This window comes from Miscanthus floridulus, chromosome 2 (assembly GCF_019320115.1).
Source record: "Miscanthus floridulus cultivar M001 chromosome 2, ASM1932011v1, whole genome shotgun sequence".
Classification (NCBI taxonomy): Eukaryota; Viridiplantae; Streptophyta; class Magnoliopsida; order Poales; family Poaceae; genus Miscanthus; species Miscanthus floridulus.
The window spans coordinates 117,895,175-117,907,905 of record NC_089581.1 but is presented as its reverse complement, the minus strand read 5'-3'; the positions used below and the strand labels follow the sequence as shown (position 1 = coordinate 117,907,905).

At 41.7% G+C, this 12,731-nt stretch overlaps 1 pseudogene; it reads left to right on the top strand.

The window, feature by feature from the left end:
* The first annotated feature begins 10,144 nt into the window (after positions 1-10,144).
* On the top strand, positions 10,145-12,126 carry LOC136536929 (glutathione S-transferase T3-like; annotated as a pseudogene).
* Positions 12,127-12,731: the final 605 nt, after the last annotated feature.

Here is a 12,731-nt window from a genome sequence, read left to right as displayed (position 1 = left end):
TGGTGGTGAATTGGTTAATTGAGTGGGTAGACGTTCTCTTCTCTACGGTGCGGAGGACGCCAAGCATGTTTGCATGCATATATTTCCTCACTTGTGTCCTGGTCAATGGCTGCATCACTTATTTTGGATCTTTCTCACACAGGGCGCTAGTGTTGATCAAGTCCATACCGAGAGAGCATTTTTTTTTATTAATGGAGTATATATCCCAATGTTTATGTTGGAGAGGATGCACATAACTTGTACTTATTATAAGTTATAACATCTAACCTCGTTGCACAAAGCATCGAGTCTTAATAATGAACAAAACGATGAAAACATCTTTTGTTTCACTATATATCTAGCATAATCCGTTGCAACCTCCATTTATGATTGGCAAAGATGTGATTTGAGGTCATTACCAAAGTGTGATGTGCCAAGTGAAGAAGAGTCTGGCTCTTTCTCTTTACGATAATGCTCTGCCAAGGGAATCTGTCCATGTGTGACCGTCCGGATGCCCTATTCCTAGGCCTGTGCAGCATCGGGCCCAATAGGCCTGCTCCGCTCGTCCTTCACGGCTTCACGGTGTCTAAAAAAGACAACGACATTTCTTTTCCCCACTGTCGCACACATCCAACCGCCGCGGGCGCCTACATCGTGCCGCTCGTCTTCTCTAGGGCGGGTTCCACTTGCACGGGCAACGCACCATGCCGCATCCAGCGTTGCTCCGCGCCCTCCGCCGCGCCCCCATCCACCTCACCCGTTGCGACCATGGTGTGCACCGTGGCCAACCAAGGACACCATGGTAGGAAGGGAGGTCTGCGCCTGCGTCTACGCCTGCTCCTACGTCTGGGTGTACACTGGGCCGTTGCTCTCGACGTCCCCCTAACCTGCAGTTCTCCACCAGGTAGGCCATGACCACTGGCGACACTGTGTTTCAAGTGTTTCTGAAGCTTCAGACGCCGTGTTTCATCTAGATGTTTTAGCTGTTTCAAACATATGTTTCAAGTGTTTTATTTAGATGTTGCATATGTTTGCTATGACTCTACCCAAATGTTTCAGACTTATGTTGCAAGTGTTTCATCTGGATGTTGCACAAGTAGATCTAGATGTTGCATATGATGCTATACCTATACACGCATGTTTCAAGCTCATGTTTCAAGTGTTTCATCTATTTCAGACGTATGTTGCAAATGTTTTATTTGGATGTTTCACAAGTAGATCTGATGTTGCACGACGTCGGTGGCTGGCGGACAGCGGCCTGCCGCAGCCGTGCCTGCTGCTGCTGGGGGCGCCGCCATGAGTCACAGTGCGGACGCCCGAGGCTGGCAGCGCGGCGCAAATCCATAAGCGAGGTAGGTGACTGGGACCCATGTGGGTTTCCTGTGTGGGCGCGGGGGCACGGGTCCTGCGTCCGGACACAAGCGATGGTGCTGGGCGGGATGTGGATGCGGGGCATAGGACGGGATGTGGGCGCGGGAGCAGCGTCCGAACGCGACGTCCGTCCGAATGTCCTGGCGCTAGCCCTTCCGATTGACAAATCTGAAGTAACATGCTCTTCCATTTTAAGTCATCAACGTCGAAAACGTTAGATTAGGACAATGATTCAGACATAGTATGCATACATCTGAGACTGCAAGGCATGTACGGTGATTTTGTATACAAAGGATGAATAGGTGATACACTAAGTGTAACTAATCAACCTAATGCAAACTTGCAAACTTAAGACTATCTCCAACAATAAGACCTTTAGCAGGCGACCCATTTGACAGTATGTATCACACTACAGCACAAGGGCCACGTACCTATTTCTTGCCCTCTCCAAAAGGGAATGCAAAAGAGAATCAAAATGTATCGAGAAGAAAGGACACTCATATTTGGGTTCTATCTCGTCTCACACCCAAAATAGATCTTTCGTATGGTTACTATGTTGGACCATATTTTCTTTCCCTAGAGCATGCATTTTGGGTTTGGGTGCCCTTATACCTAGCTTCTTGGAGATTCTCAAAGCGATACTCTGTCAAACGAACTCAGAAACAAATGAAACAGGGTAACAAAGTGCTATGTTACTTGATGGCAAAAAAAGTGCTATGTTACTAGAAGATACCTTGCGCATTGCTGTGGAGATTGCTAATAATTTGGAATGAAATTAAGTACAGATGGCGTGGATAGCTTGCATTAAGAGGTTGAATGTTAGTGACGTGACATGACTATTAAGAGGTCGAATGGAGCGAAGAAGACATGCAACGGTCGGCGTCACGGCAGCCGTGGAACTGCCTGCACTAGTGGAAAGGAGGAGAAGGGCAAGAGGCGCCACAACCATTGATCCGCCCGTGCTGGTGGAATGGAAGAGAAAGTGAGACACGGTGGAGCGAGGTGGTGGCGGACTGGCAGAGCCTGGTAGAGGTGTGGCGAGTGATGATGGGAGCGAGTGAGAGTTCAAGAGGCGAGCCATGCGCTGGCCAAACCTGGCTAGTGGGAAGTGCCCCGCCGCCGCATTCCAAGCTAGCCAGGCATGAGCGGTCGCTACTCTTGCCGAGCAAGGCTAACGGGCCTGATCAGCCCACCAAACATCCTCAAGGTGGTTTCCTCCTAGAGCTTGATAGGAGTTAGCTACCCAACCAAACAACCCATAGCAACTAGCAAACATACATGTGCGTTGCAACTAAACATAAAGTTTGAATTATCTATTATAATATGTCTTAGAATCATACCATGTATAGTGTGTAGATGTGTGTTATTCTAACTGGTATGAGCATGAGCCCTGAACCACATAGTTCTTTTATAATTCAACGTATAATCAAACCATGTATAATGTCTAGATGCATGTTATTCTAACTCATATCAGCACAAGTCTTGAACCAAGCAGTTTTTTATAATTTATCGTATACTACTACTCTTAATAATACCAGCCAGAACTGTTAAGCCCAACGGAGAGTGGAGGGACGGACATGTGGGGGAGGGAGTGACAGACTGAGAGATGGAGAAAGAATTTTTCTTCACAGCAAACATGCCTATGCGTTGTAATGAAACATACTCCCTATATAACATGATAAAAGACTTTATAGGATTTAAATTTTGTCCCAAAATATTTGACCTTCCACTTTCCAATACATCTTTCTCTTTTCTAATACAATTTTCTCTTTTTCCTATACATTTCTATCTCTACCTCTCTCTGTCTCTCACCTTCTCAATTTCTGTGCATCATATTTTGTGGTCCACCTGGGTCTAGATTGCTGCCTGGCCCAACTGGTCAGCCATGACTTTGACTGGAGCGACAATACCAATTTGGGCACATGTGACGTGTTGGGTTAGAGTAATGATCCAAAGATCAGGGATTGTAACACCCTAAAACCTTTTGAATTAGACGTAAATTGATGTAATTTACAATTTTTGTGCTCATGAAACATAGGGAAATAATATTTTTTTCTTAAATTAAAATTTATCATAAGGAGTAGCAACATGGTTGTGCATATATGCCGGTGCATTTGATTTATTGATTAAGTGGTTTTGACTAAAATTCAAAATGGTTTAAATTGCTTTTGGAAATGAGTTTGAAAATGGCTTTGAAATAAAAGAAAAGAAAAATTAGAAATTAAAAAAAAAATTAAAGTTGTAAAATTTATTTTTGGGAGCATACCAAAAATTTTCATTTTCATTTGAATTAAAAAGTGTATTTTAAATCATATTCAAATTTGATTTGGTTTACATTTGGATTTGAATTTGAAAACAAAATGCAAAAAGATTTGGAAAATAGAAAATTCCTTCCTCTCTCGATTAGGCTCGAGGCCCAGCTCTTCCTTTTCATAGTTTAGTGGTGGACTAACTTAACATAGTTCGCTAAAAAACTAACTTAACATAGCCAATAGCAATGGCATGAGGGTAGGGAAAGTAAATGACTAGAAGGGAACACAAGTTTTGCAGTGGCAAATCAGGGACAACAGGACCATTGAGTATCAAATAAGGAGATTTCTCCAATGCGGAAAATGAAGCCTAAAATTCAGAACCTCGACCTTTTGCTCTACTATTACACTATGTGGCCAGAAACCTGTGTTATTTACATAGTATTATGTCCTCTAGATCCTGGGTTATTTATAAATGTCCTCTATTATAGCATCACATATCTATCGTGAAACATTGAAAATACTGCTATTGTTTTAGCGAGTTCAAAGGTTACGTCTCATGTAAACTACCGAACTTGTAGAAACATATTGTTAGCATAAATCGATCACCTGAAGCATACATCATATCATATCATATAAGAATAAAGCGAAAAAATTGTTGGTCTGATATGAAAGCAGAATAAACGCAGGAGAGTTGTGTGTCATTTCACTAAGAGGAGAAAAAATGAGAGGGCATAGAATCTACTCTCAGAAACACCCCAAAATTAGAGCAGATATGTAGAACATAATAAACATAAGTAGAAAAAATACGCTTGACATAAAAAATCAACTTTTATTGGGCAAGATACCAGATATTTTTTTGAACGGGAAATACAGCAGGGGAAGCCCCCACTGTAGGAATATATTAAATAAAAACTGAAACCTATACAAAAGATAGAGAAATAACAACAGACCAACCAGCCGGGGGACTGAGGTAGCCACGGCGGGAAGGGAACCGCATGCCAAAAACCAGAAAGGCCTAAGAGAGGAGATCTAAACAGAGGAGAAAAGCTACACGTTTATCATCTCTCATTCTAAAAGCCTGAAGTTTGGCCTCTTCACATAAGAGGTTTTTCCAAGAAGAGAAAGAAGGCCAGCCTCTATCGAATATGAAGTTGTTTCTCTGCTTCCAAATATGCCAGGCAGCAATGATGAAGGTCTCCATGAAGAAAGGATTTTGGTGCTGCTGTTTTGATTGTATCATCATTTGAAAGAATTCACTCTGAAGGTTCCATTGGATTTCCAAGTGCTGCCAACATTCCTGGCTGAAGGGGCAACTGAAAAATAGGTGGTGAGCAGTTTCCTCAACATTGTTGCTGTAGAGAAACACAATTGTAATTTTTGCCCTCTAATTTGTGTTTTTTTCTCCTGAGGATGTTTCTAGTATTTAGTTTATCCATGAGTAGAAGCCATGAGAACACTCTGAGTTTGTTGCAGCACTTTGAATTCCAAATCCAGAGAAAGGGAGTAGGAGGTTGTAAATTTTTGTAGGGTAGGTGGTAGAATCTAGATGACGTATAGTTGCTGCTCCCCCACAAGTAACTCCAAAAATATTTAGTATGTTGCTCCACCTAAATTGTTTGTATGTATTCTTGAAGACCTTGGTATTCATGATAAGCTTGTTCAGATAATGGGAGATGAAACTGTGACTGGAGGCTATTGTATAATAGGAATTGTGAGACTGAGATATTCTTGTTCTTTGCAAAAGAGTAGAGCCTTAGAAACTTGATCTACATGACATTATCATTCCATAGATCTGACCAGAAGAGAACGGTTGATCCATCTCCAATTTTGCAATTAGCAATCCCTCTAAAAAGGTCACAAAGCTTCAGAACATCCCTCCACCAAAAGGAACCTCTATTAGTAGAGGCTTGTGGGATGTCTCCATTAGAGTAGTGAGCATGCCAAATAAGTTTCACCCAGGGAATTTCCTTCTTATTATAGAACTTGTCTAGATGTTTAAGTAGAAGGGCAGAATTTTAACTTCTTAGGTTGATAATACCTAGTCTAGCTTTCTTTTTTGGTTTACAACACTTCGGCCAAGCCACCAACGGCTTCATTTTAGCATTACTGTTAGACCCTCTCCATAGGCAGTGCCTTCTTGCTCTCTCAATGTAATCGATGATTGAGACAGGTAGCTGCAGAGTACACATAGCATATGTAGGAAGAGAAGAAATGACATAATTAACTAGTTCCAATCTTCCAGCGTAAGAGAGGAAATTTGAAGTGGCAGTGAGTCTTCTCTCCACCTTGTTCATGATGAATCCAAAATGCTCCACTCTTGGCTTAGTGGTGCCCAATGGCAGCCCATGGTAGGTGAAAGGGAGGGTTTTCAACTTGCAACCGAAGACTCCAACCAGCTGTCGGGCTTTGTCATGTGAGAGGTTTAGAGGGACTAGGCATGACGTCATATAGTTAACTCTAAGACCAGTTGATTGAGTAAAAGATTTTAATAGACCCTTTAGAGTGAATAGTTCTCTCTAGGAGGCTTTCATGATGAGGATGGAGTCATTGGCGTATTGGATAATAGGATAATGAGTTTTTTCATAGGATTGAATTGGGAGTTCAAAGAGACCTTCTCTGTGAGCTTTGTCGATGATACATTGAAGAAGATCAACAGCCAACACAAAGAGGAGGGGGGAAAGTGGATATCCCTGTCTAACCCCCCGCTTGTAATGAAAGTGCTTGCCAGGAACTCCATTAAGCATAATAGAAGAGGTTCCCGAGATAAGAATTCTCTGAATCCAGTCACACCAAGTTTCACCAAGTCCTAGCTGCCTCATCATTTGAATGATTACATTATGCTCAATGGTGTCAAAAGCCTTTGTGAAGTCCAATTTAACAATGACTATTTGCTTCTTGGATTGTTGACATTAATGAATGTACTCGTAGTCCCAAGCCAGACAGTCCTGTATGGTTCTGCTTTTGATAAAACCATATTGGTTGGTATGAATGAGGGGTATAATTTTACCTTGCAACCTGTTAGCCAATAACTTTGTGATGACTTTGATAGCACAATTTAGAAGGGAGATAGGCCTAAAATCATTGATAGTAGCAGGGTTGTTTGTCTTGGGGATCAGGGTAATGTGGGAATTATTTATAGACTGTAGATCCAAGGAACCATTGAAGAAATCAAAGCACAGGTTATAGAAGTCCTCTTTGACTATCTCCCAACAACTTTTTAGGAAAAACCCATTAAAACCATTAGGTCCTGGAGCTTTATCTACAGGCATTTGCTTGATGACATAATCAATATCCTCGATGCTGAAAGGCCTGGACATTTCATCAAGGCTATCACTAGTCTGAACAAGCTGGGTTAGGTCAAAGAGCATGGTGGGGTTGGTGGTGCATCCCATCCTGTGATTGTACTCTTCAAGAAGCATAGAAGCCTTTTTCACTATGTTCATAAACTGATATGCCAGCTTTGGTTTCAAGAGAGGTGATGGTGTTGAGCCTGTATCTTTCTGGAGCAGTAGCATGAAAAAATTTTGTGCTTTCATCGCCGAATTTAGTCCATCTGATAGTATATCTTTTCTTCCAGTATTCCTTTTGATGTTTGAGAAGCATGAGTATGTGATTCTTTAGGATTTTCTTGAAGTTGTATTATTGGACAAATAGAGGCCTTTGTTCTTCCGGTGAATCCAAGACTTCTAGAATGGAGTTACAATTCTTTATCAAGCGTTTGAAATTAGAGACTTTACTCCACTTTTTTAAAGCAGCTCTTAGGAGTTTAAATTTGGCAGTGATTCTGGTTGCACTATTAGTAGCCGAGATATTGGTGCTCCAAATAGATTTTACTAAATCATAGAAGCCTTGATGTTCAACCCAAAAATTTTCAAACCTAAAAATCTGTGCTTTGGGAATAGAGGTGCCAATCTAAATCTTGCAAGGAATATGGTCAGAAGTGGGTCTAGCCATAGGAAGGAGGAGGGTGTTTGGGAAATCACAAGTCCAGTTGGGAGTGGTAAAAACCCAATCAATTTGTTCAAAAAGGGGAACACTTTGCATGTTACTCCAAGTAAAATTCCTTCCTTTGAGAGGGATCTCCATTAAGCCCAGATTGTTGATAATTTCATTGAAAATCATTATGTCATTCATATTACCCCCATCTCTATTTCTATCAGATAGTGCTCTATAGAAGTTGAAATCACCAGCCAACATCCAATTTTCCTCTACATTGAGCTGTAGATCATTGAGCCATTGAACAAAAGTGTCTCTATCAGGTCCATGGCAGGGACCATAGATAGAAGAGAGAGTCCAAGTTTGTCCATTATGAGATGAGGTAAAGCGCACTGTTACATTGAATTTGTTTATTTGAACAACTTGACCAGAGAAGATAGAGCCATTCCATCCAATTAGTATACCTCCAGAGGCACCCTAGGAGGGGGAGAAAGCAAACTAATTGAAGCGCTTTGGAGCCAGCTTTTTGATAAAGGAATGATTGAAATGCTCCCTTTTGGGATGGCACAGTCAGTTTCATCATTTTTTTCCTTGATGGCATTACATTTGTCTTCAGAGTTTACCCCTCTAATGTTCCAGTTTAAAATGTTCCAAGATTTGTTGAGACTTCTATTATTGTTGTTGCTGCTGGGGCTTATATCCATGGAAACAGTACTAGATTTTAGCACTCCTACTTGGGCCTGCTTCGTCTTTAGGCCTTGATGTAAGGAGCAAGTCCGCTATCACCTCCAAAGGAGCGATGCGACAAATTTCTGTTGCCACCCTCTAAATTTCAACAATAGGTATTTCTAGGAAGGTAGCACCAACACTGTTATATTTATCAATAACAGAGAACCCAGTCAATTCATTGGTCTAACAGGTGGAAGGGAGAAGAATGTCATCCAAAAGATCAATTTGTGATTTGATCTTCTTGCCCTTAGTTTTGTTTCTATTTCTTGTCTTCTTTGAAGAAATCATAGTAGGTTTACACCCATTAAGCTTTTTGATGAACCTTGGGCTTCTTAGCATCTGGATGGAAACAGGAGTGCAACATTTCTTTTTTTCTTGCCACATTGTCTTTGCCCTTGTCCATACTGGCAATGTCAATTGAGTGAGTTGGTATGTATTCTTCAGGGGAAGCAGGTAAGATGTTTTCATCATGTTGTGAAGAAAGTTCCACACTAATAGTTGCCTTCTCGAGTTCTTTAGCCTTGCCCTTAAACTTTCTCCTGTAATACACTCTAGTTATGGGAGCACTTCTTGTGCAGAGTTCAACAGGTTGAGGTTGAAGACTTGGCAAGGACTACAAAGTGTTAGAGAGAACATATATAGTAGTAGTAGTATTCTGATCAAGGAAGTTCATAATGGTGTTGAGGGAGTTGATTCCTAGGGAGGCAAGGTCGATTTGGATAAGAGAGCTTGGGATGGGTAGATTCCTCAGAGTTCATGTGCCTGGTGCAATCTGGACATTGAATATCTATCTCAAACCAGTAGCAAGAAAGCTAGAGATTGCCTCTCTTTGCTCACAATCCCTTTGCTCTTCGAACATCTTATTGATCATAATAGGCATTGGAGAGTTGCTGATTGCTAGAGCTTGGTTCTGTTGAATTCCAGTATGTTCAACCACTAAGTTTTCTTTCTCGTCGTGCTGCTTGTCAATAGTGATTTCCCTTTCATTGCTCTACCTATGCGGAGAAAGGCTAGGGCAGCAGGGGATGAAGCAGCATCAACTATCACAGCATAACCTTGATCCTCTTCCATGACCTCTTGATTACTAGAGGGAATACGATGAGTCAAGTCTTGGGAGCCAAGCATAGAAGGCAAGGCATCATCAGGTGCATTGGGACCAAGGGACCATTGAATATAATTTGTTCTCCCTTGCCCACTGTGTTCTTCACCCAAGGGGTGTTTCATGGGCTTAATGGCCCAATTATGCTTGAGGTCTAATTGTCTCTTGACACAGTAATGAGCCTGATGACCATAATTGAAGTAGTAAATACAATGAGTCTCCCCTGACAATCTTTAGGGCATGTACAACGCGTCTGTATACCTCGTCTGTACGTCGCGTATTTTACAAAAAGAACCCCCGAACTGAGCAGACGAGCTCGCCCCGGCGCTTCGCAAGACGACGAGCGTGGCTCGTGGTCCAAGATGCCATCGTCTCTCTAGAGTCACGTTGTACGGGGGAGTCGATGAGCGGAGGATCTAGTGCGGGCGCGCGCATGCACGGACGAAGTTGAGGGCGCGTGGGAATGGATTTTGCGCGCCAAATCCACCGCCATCTCCATATATTCTTCAATCTTTTTGGGAAACTTCACCAGCGAGATGGACCACCCTAGCACACCATCGGATTCAGGTGCGGTGCTGGCGTGGGTGGCGTTGAGAGTGGCGGCGGGGCGGAAGGGCAAGGTCGGTAGCACGCGGGCCTCTTCCTCCATTGGTCGTGGATCCAGCAGGGCAGCTGGCCTCTTCCCCGTTGGAGGTAGATCCGACTCTGCGGCTGGCCTCCTCCCTTTGGTCGTGGATCTAGCCCGTCGGCTGACCTCCTTCCCTTTGGCCGTGGATCCATGGCTGCATCCGGCACGGCCGAATCCTCCCCTATCGGATTTCTGTTCCCTCCATCGCCACCTACCGGCGCTAGTCCAGGGTCTTCCTCAGTTCGGCATTCAGATGCAACATGGTAAGAGAACTTGTGAGCCTCTTCGTTGTGATGTAGATTACTACATGTTTTTTTTTCTAAAAATAGATATCAGTAGATTATTAGTAGGTGTCTTTGATTATCAGTAGATTACTGCATGTCTTTGATTATCAGTAGAGTAGTGCATTTGGTTGACATGATATGTTTCCCAGAAGAGTAGTTTGCTTCTTCTCTTTTGTATCTGCCTTACGTAGTGGTTATTAACAATTGCTTAATCAAGAAGGTAGTGGTTATTTATTAAATTAGTTGTAAGATTATCAGTAGATTACTGCATGTATTTGATTATCAGTAGATTACTGCATGTCTTTGAAATGTTGGACTAGCAGTAGCAGTGAAAGATTACTGCATGATTATCAGTAACCGGATTGCTGGCTTAAACCACCCAGTAAAGAACCTTTTGTGTTCAATCTTCATTATGTTATGCTAAATGTATTCATAGGAAAGTCTCTTTTTCCTCTTATGAGTGCATAATTAGAGGTAACCTGATGAGAAAGCAAGCTTGTGTTATGCATTTTTGATAACTTTTATGGTTTTTTCTAGTTTACTAAACCTTAGTATGTGCAATTATTCTCTACACCTCAAAACACACTTAATAGCAATTCAATGATGATAAGGACAGCTGAATGCTCGCATTGTTGACTCATTTCTTGATAAGGATAGGATATTTCATTCTTGTATGTTTCATGATGGTAGCTGCTCTGTCACTATTTCTTTTTATAGGGATAAAGACACACAAGGTGGTTTCATGAGGTACTTTGGCAATCAGCCACATAATTTTCATTTGGTTGGTACACCTTCTCACAATAGCCATGTCAATATATCTATTCCTGAAACCAATGGAGGAAGTTCTCCCTTAGAGGTGGAATTCTTATCAGAGTAGCTACCTGTTCTAGTCAATGATGAGAACGAAATGGTTAGGACTGAGAAGCGGATTATGTGGACACCACAAGAAGATGAAAGATTGATGAGTGCTTGGATTGAAAATTCAACGGACTCAACCACTGGAGCCGATAGGAAGGGCAAAGCATATTGGGGTGATGTTATCAAGGCATACAACAAGGAGACCCCACCGCAAAGGAAAAGGAATGCAAAGCAAGCCAAGGATCGTTGGCACAAGATTAATAGCTGGTGTGACCTCTTTGAATCTGAGTATTTGAAGACTCGCAGGGTGTTCACAAGTGGCTACTCCGATGAGATGTGGATGGATACAGCCGAGAAGTTCTATTTGATCACAAGCTTGGACTCTTTGTGATTAAGAATGTTTGGAAAATTTGTCATGAAGTGCTGAAGTGGAAAACATACAACGAAGAGCTAAAGAATGCTCGTAAAAGGAAGTCATATAACCTCGAAGAAGATGTGGAAAATGTTGATAGTGAAGATGAGATGCCAAAGCGACCAATGGGATAAAAGGCAGCTAAAAAGTTCGCTCTTGCTGCAAAAGGCAAGTCAAAGGCAATGGGTGATGATGGAAAATCAGAGGAATCCACAAATCATGTGGAAAAGCTTGATAAATTGAGCAAGATCCAAGAAGAAGTTAATGCAAACTGCATGAAGGTGCTAGAGATGCAGCAAAAGTTGTCTTCCGATAAGATTGAGACCACAAGGCTTACCCATTTAACAGCACAGGAGAACAGAGAGTCCAAGAAACTTGAGATGGAGGGGAGGAGGCTTGAGATGGAATCAAAGAAGCTTGAGATGGAGGGGAAGAAGCTTGAGAAAGAATCAAAGATGATGGATGCATATAACAACCTCATCTCACAATATACAAGTTCAATGACAGATGATGAAAAGTCTGAGCGACTTGCTGCCATGAAGTGTTTAAGGAAGATGCTTTTTCCTGAAATTATCTAATGATTATTCTGAAGTTTCCCAAGTGCAGTGTATGCTTCCTAATTTTACATGTTATCTTGCTTCCTGATTTTACATGTTATCTAATGATTATTCTGAAATTATCTTGCTATATGCTTCCTGATCAGCAACATGTCATCTCATATGTCTGTTGTTGAATTCTCAGTTAGATTTCTCAGCTGAAAACTAATATCAGTTGTTCGTCTGATCTTCTCCTTCGTTCTGTTTGTTTACAGGATGAGAATCAGAAAGCTAGTTGTTGTCAAAGCTCAACAAGATGCTGATGTATGGAGCTGTCATGCTTTTATTTTCTAATTTCATAGTACCTTGAAAATTTGCTAATTTCTTTGGCTATCATGTTGATGTATGGAGTTGCAGAAATGGCAATGCATAGTACCTTGAAACATTTCTGATTTCTTTGGCTTCATTTTGTGTATTCAACGTAGCTGTGAATCCATTATCTATCAAACAGCAACACAATGGTATACAAAATGATATTCATGAATGATCTTGGCTACATGCAAAGTATTAAATAGTTTGTAGACGACCCCTGTCTGTGGGTTGTATGATCTGTCCTTCTAGCTGTCTGTACATCAGATTCAAGGCTC